The following is a 13,226-nucleotide window of genomic DNA, read 5'->3' as shown; positions in this document are numbered from 1 at the left end:
ATTGCTGAAATATTGCTGACATCAGCGTAAAACCATACTAACTCTCTGGGTAAGTATATCCTTTGTATAGATGAATCAATTATTGTCGGTAACGCTATTGAAAAACAAAATGAAATGATAAATTCTGTTCCTGTCATATATTCTCCAGCTGTCGTGTAACACACCTCACCTGCAGCAAAACCGCGATTTTATGGATCAGGGCCCCGTTTCACAAATCTCTCGTAAGCCTAAGGTCTCGTAACTTTTCCCGTAGCATTTGCACCTCCTGTGTTACAGTATGCCAGGTACAAATGCTACGAGAAAAGTTACGAGACCTTAGGCTTACGAGAGTTTTGTGAAACGGGACTCTGGGTCCCAGTCCACAAACAGTTCGTAACGTTACGACCAGTCGTAACCCTATACGTTATAGACATACGAAACCGCTACGGAGGCTTTGTGGATTGGGGCCCAGAAACGTCTTGTGTGTTATCCTAGGCTGGACTGATAGGAAAGACGACAATAGAAACATTCATCTTTCTTCCCTTAGGATTTTACCACAGACTGACTACCTCCGTGCTCCAGTAGGCAGAGCTTCATAGGATAGATGTTGTAAAATGATACTCTTAGTTCTTGTTAAACTGTCTGGTGCTAGACATTAATGGATAAAACTAGACAGACAGATTTGACCACTGAGGCCCAGAGACTTGTCAAATGTCTCATTCGTGCTGTCTCTGACAACCGACACTCTCGTATTACACATTGCTGTAAAGACTCGTCGCCTCAAAATCGGTGTCTAATAGGGCGTGGTACGCATCTCCGTATGACCTTTGTAAGTAAAGACAACCACACACGCGTGCATGTACGACGCAAACGAATTCGCTTTTTTGAGTTTTTCATTCGTAACATATTTTTCACGATAGCTGTACGTTGAATTTTGTCAAATCGTTTGTCAGATAGTGGGTACAGTGCCACAGTACTGATAGTGCCGGCTCACGGACGTCATTTGCATGAACAGATTCTGACAGTCTCACACTATTCCCATCTACACGTGCATTTATTGCGAATATCACAATATCGCCATCTACGTCAGATGTTGAGAATATACCATTGTCACCAACACAATGCTCAACTTCAAATTAACATCTAATAAAGCGTTTTACTCGACTTCGAGCTTAGGCCCGATAAACGGTTTTGCCTTCTCGACCACGTGTCATGTCCGGTTAAAGGTTTGGTTACATGGGAAAATCTGGACATAACGCATGTTCCACGTAACTCCGATCTCCGTCCATTTGAGCTAAGCTGAATTGGTACATGTTATTGTGAGTCGCATGATTTGTACCAAATCTATTTCTTTTCCTGTAGAGTCAGTTTGGATGTTGCATGTGTCAAGCAGCTAATACCATAATATGTATCTGGGGTAGGGTAGTCTAGTGGTTAAAGCGTTCGCTTGTCACGCCGAGGAACTGCGTGCCGTTGGACAAAACAACCTTAGCACTAAGACTAAGTCTATGCTACGGTATGGGAGTTACTGTCACCTTAGTGCTAAGGTCGCTTTGAACAACGACACCTAAATTTCCCCACATGAGAACAACATGTGAAGACCTTGCCGGTGTCACTCTGTCGTGATATTGTTTGAACATTCCTAAAAGTGGCGTAAAGACGCCACCCGCCGTGATATTGCTGAGACATTCCTAAAAGTGGCGTAAAGACGCCACCCTCCGTGATATTGCTGAAACATTCCTTAAAGTGGCGTACAGACGCCACCCTCCGTGATATTGCTGGAACATTCCTAATAGTGGCGTAAAGACGCCACCCGCCGTGATATTGCTGGAACATTCCTAAAAGTGGCGTAAACACGCCACCCTCCGTGATATTGCTGGAACATTCCTAAAAGTGGCGTAAACACGCCACCCTCCGTGATATTGCTGGAACATTCCTAAAAGTGGCGTAAACACGCCACCCTCTGTGATATTGCTGGAACATTGCTAAAAATGGCTTGAAAACACACTCACTCACTCACTCACTTTTCAGTGTATCGCGTTCATACTTGGCACCGTCTCTAAAACCCAGATCCAGACGTGGGCACCAGACCGGAAAGCATGGTAGGTCTTTAACCACACGCATCTTCCCACACGCACCGTGTTGCATCCTCACTTCACCCCAGCACAGGAATGTTTCTCAATGCATCTTCTCGAGATACTCGGCGTTTGTGGTCGCCCAAATGATAGCCTACAGGCATTGTGCACGATCTGGTCTCAGTTTGGGTTCGCGTAATCAGTTGACAACTGTGCATTCCGATATGTGCGACGTTTACAGCAATAAAGTGCTTCCCGAAATGACGTAAAATGGCAACATTTGATGAAAAGGGGTGTGGAGGGCGATGATTGTTTTTGACATAAAGTTTGTGTAATGTCGGTGAAATTGTATCGCGCCTCCTATATACGCTGTGTGCAAGCCCGCACTCGAGGAACCCACAGCGATAAGATTACACTCCCGCTGCAGAATGACTGCGCTACATCACAGTACATATACACGCATACAAATAAATGCCACCGGTTCTCGCCACGCGGTTGAGTGAGTGAGTATGGTTTTACGTCGCTTTTAGCGATATTCCAGCATTCACGGCGGGGGACACCAGAAATTGGCATTGTACCTACGTTACAAATTGGACTCAGGTCTTTAGCGTGATGAGCGAACGCAAATTGTCCTGACTGGACCGTGTGTGCTGACATAAAAGCGAACGCTTTATTAACCCTCATTGTCATTTGTGTTGTCCGGATTTCCACATAAAATGTTGCCATTTGCAATTGACGTTTATTCAACATATGAATCACACCCGTTTGGTCGGTAGATTGCCGAACGCAGAGTGAGTGAGTTTACCGTCGCTTTAACGACATCATCTTAAGTTAGGGCATGTCTGTTTCATATGGAAGGTGCCTGTCTCTGACATTTACCAGATGTGATACACCGTAAGTGTGTATATTTTTGCGCCAACTGGTGTGCTGGTAGATATCACGGACAAAGAGGCAATAATGTCTGAGACAGTTACTGTAGGTTGTCCCCCTTCGTGACCTTGACCGTGCGGAATGCGTTGTCTGGTTTACAACACCTCTCCCATACTTTGTTAGCCACTGTGACGGTAAGACTCTTTGTAATATCAACGTAGTGATAGACGGGTGTGAAGATATGACCCAAAATATTAAGGGTCGAACCGTTATGTGCATTTTCTTAACCGCGTATAATCTTTGAACAAGGTTCAACCAAACATCTAATCAACTGCACGCACATGGGTTAATCTCAATGTCGTTGCAACCGCTCCCAAGATCTTTTAGTTATCTCAAGTATTCTAATCTTGACAAACTATTGTTTAATCATGTTTGTAAGGGTATGAACAATGACCCAGAGATAAGGTCCTCGTACTGACATTCATTTACTACTCTACGTTTGATTATACCACGATACAAAACTGATTCTCATTGTGTGCCAATTCCATATAGAAGCAGAATGATATGTTATTAGTGTTGTTTTACGCCGTTTTTAAGAACGCCATCACTGTAATTATAGAAGTCGGCATCCCACAATGTACCCATGTTAGGGTCTTCGACGTGACGAGCGAATGCTTTAACCACTATTGACCATTAGACTACCCTACCACTGGTGAATACTGTAGTTAAATGCTGCTTATGGCGTATGTCAGATTTAAACCTAATGGTATGTATTATCTGACCTATCTAATCCCATAAGCACTAATCAAAAACATACTATGGCAATGTGAAAGCGAAAATAATCTGATATACCACAAAATGTTATGGATGTCAAATTCTTCTTTATTGTTTTCACAACGTTTCTGGGGTATTCCTTGCCCCCTCGTCAGCTGGATGCTAACTAAAAGTTAAACAGGATATATATACTAGTAATGTACATGAAGCCAGAGAGGTGATTTTAAGAAGTTATATACAATTAAAACATAGCAGATGAAAGGAGGATTAAAATATACAAAAGCTGGTATGATGTTGTTACAATGGATTAATCAATAGAAGCCAATGTATTTGATTGGTGTACAATAGTGGGGGCATGATAGACTAACAATTACAAAAGCTAAGATACTAAGGGTAGCATGATGCTGTAACAGTGGAAAATAATCTGAACATCATTCAAATCAAGTGGGATACGATCCCAAGCACCGAGCAAGTCAGCGATCCTGACCACCCAATCACGTTGGTACCTCGTGCGATGAGCAAGTCCAGTTCAGACCCGGATCTTCACGGGTTCTAGGAGGATGTGATCGGCATTCGTAAGTCACATTCATGGTCGTCAGCGTTACAGTATGAACCACGGGTATGCATTATAGAGAAGACGTATATTAAATCTAACCTTATTAGGCATCAGAAAAGTAGCTAAGATCACGACATATTGGCAGATGAGAACTCGTACAGCACCATAAAAACACGACACCAGTTGATTACAGTCAAACCTCAGGAGGGAGTTGAGAATTTTAAAAAACCGTTTGAGACGAAATAGTAATAAGGAGTCCCGATTTTCCGCGGCTGTGTTTGTCTGTATGCTATAAAGATTTTCTTTTCAAAGGCAAATCTTGGCAGTGGATGGTAGTTTTAAAGCAAAAAGTCGCAAGTGTCTGGATAAGCGTATCAGACCTGAATTTGACAACAAGCCAGGGAAGTTGCCGAAAGTCCGACGGGCACTGTCTGAACCCGTTGCTTAGGCTGTTTGTAGTTTTTCTGTGTTTCCCATCTCCCGTCTGCCCATGACTTTCATTCTGACGCGAAGCGCTAAAAAAATTCTCATCTCAGTTTTCCATACCACAGTTAGTCCGTATCACAGTCTCGCAGTCCCTGAAATACACTGACTTGTATGCGCTGATATGATGAAAGGGCCAACTTAATCTGTTAAAATCTGTGTATATATTTTTAAATAGTGTTACCGAAGCAATGCATTTGAACAAATGTTAATGTGGATTACTCTTTCTTTGTATAGTGTAAAATTTGAAAATGCATGAAAACAATTGTGAAAGTAGCGAAACATATTTTGTTACGTTTCTTGTTTTTATTTATATAATTTTTTTCCGCATGACAATTGCTGTTTAAGATGAGGAACGTACAAACAAATATGGATGGCTCTTCAATACACCAATGTCCCAGTGCATTTCTTACCACAATAAACAAAGTGAATGGAGTTGCACATACAATCATTGTCTGTCCATCATAAAGAGTCCCTCAATAACATTTTATCCCTTAACTTCCTGCAGTGCTATAGCCCTTGGTCTAGATCTTCCGAGCTCTCTTTGCTCTAGGATAGTTGTGTCATACATTAACTTTAACTTACGACTACCTTAGTGCTAAGAAAGCTTCGAAAATCTAGGTCCTGGATGAAGCACATATGCCGTCAGTTTCAGACGGAGTGACTGAGTGAGTTAAGTTTTACTCCGCTCTCGGCAGTATTCCAGCAATAGGAGGCGGCCTATCAGTTTCAGAATGTCCATATTCGCTGGAGCTCATTTTCAATTTAATTGAAGTTGTTTGTCTGTCAAAATGTGCTCGGAGACTAAACGATAGTTTTATGCCATCACCGCCCTGCTCACTTATTAGGTATTCTGTGTTAGTCGAACACGGAGTCGTAAAAGTGTCTTCCCGGATAGTCAACAGCCAGTAAGATAGATAGTAGTGTGAGTCCTCCTCCGACGCTGTCTTTAGTCGTTACGCTGGACGTGCGTCGCAGGATGTTTGTGTGCCATCGTTAACAGGTGCCCTTTGTACAGTGCCATCAACAGTTTCTGTTTGAAGTTGCAAGAATAACTGCTCCCGCGATTGTGACTTGTAACAGGGTTTGGGGAAGAAAGGAAAGGCCTCACGAAGATTTGTGTTGATTTATTTTTCCAGCACTCTTGCTTTTGCTTTTCATAACATACATCGTAAAATGTTAGTCACAGGAAATTGAGTTCATGGAACCCATACTGGCATGTAGGAAACGCTTAAAACATTTTATCATTTTTCACCATATCGCATCTCGACCCTGTGTTGTTAGTACAGTTGTTGACCTGAAATATCAACGAAACGAGGATGGGGCGGAGTGGTTAAAGCGTCTGCTCCTCAAGCCGAAGACCCACGTTCGATTCCCCATATAGGCACCATGCGTGAAGCCCATTTCTGATGTATCCCGAGGTGATATTGCAGGAGTGTTGCTAAAAACAGCCCAAACCCAACTCACTTACTCATTTCATAAATGATGACGGCGTTACCCTTACCTGCCCCTTGTTTGTTCTACAAAGTGTTAGAAGCATTTGCAGTGGTCTGTTTGGTTGATCTACGCACTGGTGGTATTTTGACAGCAATAGTATTACTATTAAAATCTTTTCTAAAACCTTCTTAGATGCCATAGCTGCAAAACATTTAATACCTTACTTCATACATCATTTTATGTTTACCAACATTTCGCAGTAGGGTTTGCGGCGATCGGGTAGCCTGGTAATTATTGTGTTCGCTCCTCATGGGTCGATTCTCCACATGGGTATAATATGTGAAGCCCATTCGTAATATACTTCGCCGTGATATTGATGGACTATCATTAAAAGCGGCGTAAAACTAAACTCAATCATCAACACGCAGCACTTTTCAGCTAGAGTCTGTTAGTAGCGTGAGCGTTAAAGTAGTGAAACATATTATATATTATGAAAACAATTGCCCTGTCATTTATCTACAGATTACAAAACGTATATGTCATATTATCACAGAAAACTCTGATATTTGTTACGAAACGTGTGAATCGTGGCTCAAGCACCGCTCGCCTCGCTTCTTTATCGTGTAGATAGCTATCGCTACGTTGGGTACGTTTGTGCCGATGAGCCGTTACATCCCCGCAGATGTGCTACGCTTCTCAGACTCATCCGTCATTCACAACTCGGCGAGATGATGGATGGGAAGCACGGATGCTTTTGCCAGCCTCCTTCAGCCGCGAGAGCCACACGTCTGGAGTGCAAGTATTGCCGTAGTTCTTGTTAAGGTCGAACTACATCCCACTGTTATCAGCCATAGCCTAGCAACATTCAAATACAAGACTCTTGAACTGGTTATTGTTGGAACCGCCTAGTCTGTCTCACCGTCCCTGAATTACATTATTTCCCCTACTGCATAGAACTCCGTACAATGCTAAAGCCCTAAGAGAAGCAATCTAGATTTCCCTCAGGTTCTGAATTTCTGGGGTTCCTTTTTCATTTTAAACCCCGTTGTTGTTAATATCAAACTTATATATGTTCATAGACAAAACGCTAGTCTAAGAAACGCCCAGTATTCTATATTATTCCACACATTAGCATATTAGTTTGTTCCTCACAGTTTTAGCTGATCTTTTTTATACTTTATTCGTTTGTATCACATCCTACTGGCCTCGAACGAGTTGACGCTTTATCCACTAGGCTACCCAATCGACGTCTTCTGAACTGTATAATAAACATAGCATGACCACAGATGTGTAGGTAGTACCCAACCTAGTCAGTCACGTAAGAGAACTGAAATGAAGGCCCATTGCGTCAAATCGCTCACTCACTTCAGCTACCCTCATTAAAAGTACCACTCACTCATCCATACGTCAATTTGTCATTTCAGTACCGTTAAGGAAGATGTACCCTTTAAAGAATATAGGTAACACCCTCTGCACCCTACTCCTGTAATACAATTACCCACCTGTTGTATTACTCACATGGTTTCTGGTGTCCCCTGCCGTGATATTGCTGGAGAATTGCTAAACGCGACGTAAAACTATCCTCACTTCTTCCATAATACACGCACCGCCTTAGGGCATACGGACTTAGCTGCAGGACCGAATAAGTACGCCTGTCCATGAAGACAGCGTTGTCGGATCACATGGTGTGGGGCAGTCATGCTGTGTTTCTCAAGCTATGTTTACTGCATAGTCGCTGACAGCTCTCACCTAAAGTCTCCGGCACGCCTGTAAAAGTCCTTGTCGAGAAGTCTAATCCTGGATAATTACCCTCTCGATTTCCACTTCGCAGACACATAAATATTAGCCAAACACATCGTGTAATCAGGGTCTAGAACAACGGCGACACTAGCGTTACGGCGGGTAATTCGCGCAGGATACTGTTTCATTATACGTTTGGACTACATGTATCTGGTAGGGCTGACTGACGTGTGGCCATGCTGTACACATGGGTACTAATGGAGGGTAGCATGATCTTCGTCTTAATGACCTGTTTATAGTAAGTAAGTAAGGACACCCCCCCCCCCCCCCCCACCCCCCCACCCCCAGCAGAAATATTGAGGAGTGTGGCGTAAAACTATACTCACTCATAATAAGGAGCTCCCGGCGTAACGCTGTCTAGTCCAATCGCAGTTCCAGGCCGTCTTCGTGTAATCGATTCTTCCTCGGTTGCCAACATTTCATTGAGTCCAATAAAAAGGGTATTTAAGAATTTTGAGTTACTGGATTTTAAAAAATCACATAACATAAAATGGACACTCCTTGTTCTAGACACGTCTGGTTGTGTTTGTTAACCTTGGTTTTCATGTCAGATTGACTTCGTTTTAAGAAATACCAGGAACGTTTGTGAAAACCGCAGGGTGTTTACATGGTGAGGCACTAAACAACAGAATTGATTAACTGAAGTACTTTTCGAGGGGAAGAATAATGGAATGATATAAACAATAATAAAAAATTAAAATCTTTTTGACTTTGTATTTAAAGTGCGTATGTTTTCAGACTCGGTCTCGTCACTGCATGACTCCGCAACCGGTATGACGTAAAACACGGCTCAAATCAACTCTCTTCGTGGAAACAGGCTTTAACGAATAGTCATGAGAGCAATTGCTTCGAATTAATATTTTCATAGAGAGCACAAAGATTAAACGAAAGATAAACGCCAACTTGCGTGAACATAGTTTAGACTGTTGAGCTTTCCACTCACAGTGAATGAATGCGTCTAGGTGACAATCATGGCGATGCATGTATGTATAGGAAGGGCCTACCGTGGAAAAGACAAGGATAACAAAACACAGTAGAACTGATTATATACTATATCGACGCAATTACTGTCAGAAACTGTCTGTACACAAACCTGCTTTTCATGTTTCTAGTTCTGTTAAACGTGAACATAGCAAAGCCTTCTCTGTCTCACATAAACACGGAGTATGGTACAGGGTCACATGATGTTTTTAAATATAACAATTTGAATTTTATGCTCAAGCGATTAATAATATACCCGGAGTGACACTGTAATACGGTAAGTTAAGCGTGTAATTGACAACGACGTCACGGTGACGATTTCAGTGAAAGACGTATTATAACAGCCCAGGCCAACTGCTCGTCACATCTACCTCCTAGAAACGACGTCGTGAAACGAAATTGTGCTCAGATACGTATATTTAAAGAAATACATATTTTCCTGTTTTCACATAACTTGATTTGCGGTTCCTTTTTGCACACCTTGCTACGTCATGATAAATAATTCGTCAGTGATTTTTCCACGCGCACACCATGTTCTCCGGGAGGGCTGGGGTCATTTTATGACGAATGTTCGGGACCTTCTTTCACAGGTGATCGTAAGGTGAGGTACATTCAGCGCAGTGTTGAAGAATGGGAAGATTAACCTTAGTGAAGGTTGCCTCGTGAAAGGAACACTGTGAATATACTTTACAAAAAATATTTCTGTACTTTTTTTTAATGCTTTAGCTGAAGGTCCCACATTCAGTTCGTCTGCCCTAACCGTTTTTGATGTAGAACAGTTTCGACATAAACGTTTTTCGACATCAGGCGACTTGATAACCAGATGAAGGAATATAAGAATATGTCCCTCATATTACATAAGCGGACATCGAAACAGTTTCACCCTTTGTGTATCACTTGTAAATGCCACTCAAAGCCATTTTGATATGTTTGCATTAAAAGACGGTTGTATTTAAGCAACATTTAGACCGCAATTTTATTGGCCATTTATTGGTGTGGTCGTAAAATTCATAGCTAACTCTTTCCTTCGTCAGTACAAGTCATGTCTTATCTATGTATATTTATTGTAGGTGGTTCCTGTGTCCACACATGGCTTACCTATATGTTACAGGTGCCCGAAACAGTCGTCTAGGTGTTACTGGTGCTCGAAACAGTCATATATAGGTGTTACTGGTGCCCGAAACAGTCGTCTAGGTGTTACTGGTGCCCGATACAGTCATACATAGGTGTAACTGGTGCCCGAAACAGTCATATCAAGGTTCTACTGGTGCCCGAAACAGTCATATAGGTGTTACTGGTGCCCGAAACTGTCATATTTAGGTGTTACTGGTGCCCGAAACAGTCGTATTTAGAAGTTACCGGTGCTCGAAACAGTCATGTGTAGGTGTTACTAGTCCCCGAAACAGTCGTATTTAGATGTTACAGGGGCCCGAAGCCATACATACGTGTTACTGGTGTCATATATAGGTGTTCTATGTGCACGAAACAGTCATATTTAGGTCTTACAGGTGCTCGAAACAGTCGTATTTATGACGTACTGGAGCTCGAAACAGTCATGTGTACGTGTCCTACAAATCTACATGTAACCGGTACCCGCACTAGCCATATATATGTAATCATTGTCGATATAGTTGGAACCCTAGATATCACCTGTGTCCTTACAAGCCAAGGACAGTGTCACATGTATGTGTTACTACGTGTTTCCTGTGTTCGACAAGTCATATCTACATGTCACCTGTCTTCGTCCAAGTAAGGTACACGTGTTACCTGTTCGACAAGTCACATTTGTGAGTTACATGTGTCAACACCAGTCATGTCTACGTGTTGCCTGTGCTCGACCAAGTCATAGCTAAGAGTTTACCTGTTCGACACATTTGTGAGTTACATGTGTTAACACAAGTCTTATCTACGTGTTACTTGTGTTCGCTCAATTATATCTATGTGTTACCTGTGTTCGACAAATCATGTCTACGTGTTACCTGTGTTCGACCAAGTCATAACTAAGTGTTTCCTGTCTCCCTATAAGTCAAATCTACATGTCACCTGTCTTCGTCCAAGTAAGGTACACGTGTTACCTGTTCGACAAGTCACATTTGTGAGTTACATGTGTCAACACCAGCCATGTCTACGTGTTGCCTGTGCTCGACCAAGTCATAACTAAGAGTTTTCCTGTGTCCCTATCATATCTACATGTAACCTGTCTTCGTCCAAGTCAGGTACACGTATTAAGTGTTCGACAAGTCACATTTGTGAGCTACATGTGTCAACACAAGTCATGTCTACGTGTTGCCTGTGCTCGACCAAGTCATAACTAAGTGTTTACCTGTGTCCCTATCATATCTACATGTAACCTGTCTTCATCCAAGTCAGGTACACGTGTTACCTGTTCGACACATTTGTGAGTTACATGTGTTAACACAAGTCATGTCTACGTGTTACCTTTGTTCGCACGTCATATCCACGTGTTACATGTGTTCACACATAATATTTACTTATTACCTTTTGTCTCTTTGCCGTGCTACGTGTTTCGGTACAACCTATATGTACGTGTTACCTGCGTTCACACACATTAGCTCTGTGTGTCCTTGTGTTAACGAACCTCGTACAAACGTCTACCCTGTACAAGCCCCAGATATATGTAAAACGTACTCCCACGAGACATAGATGTGTCGCTTTCACTAGTACAAGCCAGACCTGTGAGTTGTCTGTCCCCGTGCGTGGCATACTCCGCGACTGTCTATATACCATAAACCCTTCCCATACACACCGCGTTCCTACCCTGCTGAACTAACTGTTCATAATATGGTTGGCAGGTACTTGTTACGTGCTAAAGGTCGCGAGGTGCAGTTGACGTGAGTTCAGAAGCCTCAGGCACAAACGTCTCTGTCAAGCATTGAATCTCACCTGAAACTGTACACAACGCAGCAATTTCCCCTTTTGACAGGCTTAAGAGATTCCCCCTTTGTCTCGTGTAATAGGGTTTATACCTTGAGATTCCTGGCCATCCCCAACACATGAGTTGATCGAGCAAGAGCAGCTGGATACTGTGTATAGTGTCTGCTGGAATTTTGTGTCATGTCAGTTTTTGTGTAGTGAGCTTCAGTTCCAGTGATTGTATGAGTGAGTGAATGAGTGAGTGGGTGGGTGGGTGAGTGAATGAGTGAGTTGGATTTTATGCAGCGTGTAACATTATCCCCGCTCTAACGCAGGGACATCGAATATGGGTTGCACAGACTGTAACCATGTGTGGAATCGAACACAGCGTGACGTGAGAACTCTTTATCCATTAGACTACCCAAAGGACAACACCTCGCATGATGCCACACAACATTGAGAAAGCAGCATCTGCGCATCGGGGAATTAAACTGATGGTAAGACATAAAGGAACGCATAAACGTTAAGGAGTTCCTCAAATTATCCTAAGATTTCTATCAACGATGAATTCCCAAAGATGCAAAGATGCAAAGAAACCTGCAAACAAATATATACGGTACTTATTCCCTTACTCTTCTTCTATTTCTTCTGTCTATATATATTTACATCAAACCACGTCCGCTCTACAGAATCCCATTATTATATTCATTATCATTACGTGACCTAATTATTAACTATTGAAAGATGCTATCAAATGTTGGTCAACAGAGAACAAGCTAAAAAAAATATCTAAACCCTTAGTATTACCCGTAGACTGTTTCACCAACGCATCGTCTGATCCATTTCATACGGATGTGAAAAGGGTTTTATCGATTATGTTAAATAAAGAACATATACAGTGATCTATGGATGTGGAAAGGGTATTATCGTGTATATACTGGACAAAATAAGTTACGGATATTGGTATTTTTATCAGTGTGTCAGTAAATAAGTAGAGCATTACTAATAATTTCAAATTTTACACACACGTATATCCCATACTGTTTTTGTCCAGTATATTTACCAGAGAACGTACACAGTGGTTTATGGTTGTCGAAGGGGTGTCATATTGTTTATCTTTACCAAAGACCATATATAGTGGTCTGTGTGGTTATGAATATGTGGAAAGAACATATATAGTGGTCTATTGTTGTTGAAAGGGTTTTATCGTATATATAATTACCAGAGAAGATATATAGTGGTCTGTGTGGTTATGAACAGAGTGTTATCGTTAATATTTACAACATATATATACATTTTTGTGGAAAGGGTGTTATGGTTTCTGTTTATCAGAAAGCAGATATAGTGGTCTATGATTGAGGAAAGGGTTTTATCGCTTGTATTTACCAGAGAACCAC

General features: G+C 41.9%; 1 protein-coding gene across 3 annotated transcripts in view; it reads left to right on the top strand.

The window, feature by feature from the left end:
* Positions 1-13,226, top strand: part of LOC137261313 (secreted frizzled-related protein 1-like) — a 54,596-nt gene that overhangs the window by 19,974 nt on the left and 21,396 nt on the right. Inside the window, exon 2 of one of the 3 annotated variants that reach the window (XM_067799047.1) lies at positions 2,011-2,081. The exons of the other annotated variants lie outside the window; for them this stretch is intronic. The gene's annotated coding sequence lies outside the window, so the exon portion shown is untranslated. The remainder of the gene's footprint in view (positions 1-2,010; positions 2,082-13,226) is intronic. 3 annotated transcript variants of the gene reach the window in all.

This window comes from Haliotis asinina, chromosome 14 (assembly GCF_037392515.1).
Source record: "Haliotis asinina isolate JCU_RB_2024 chromosome 14, JCU_Hal_asi_v2, whole genome shotgun sequence".
Taxonomy (NCBI): Eukaryota; Metazoa; Mollusca; class Gastropoda; order Lepetellida; family Haliotidae; genus Haliotis; species Haliotis asinina.
Note: the sequence above shows the minus strand (reverse complement) of the source record. Positions and strands in the feature narration are given on the sequence as shown.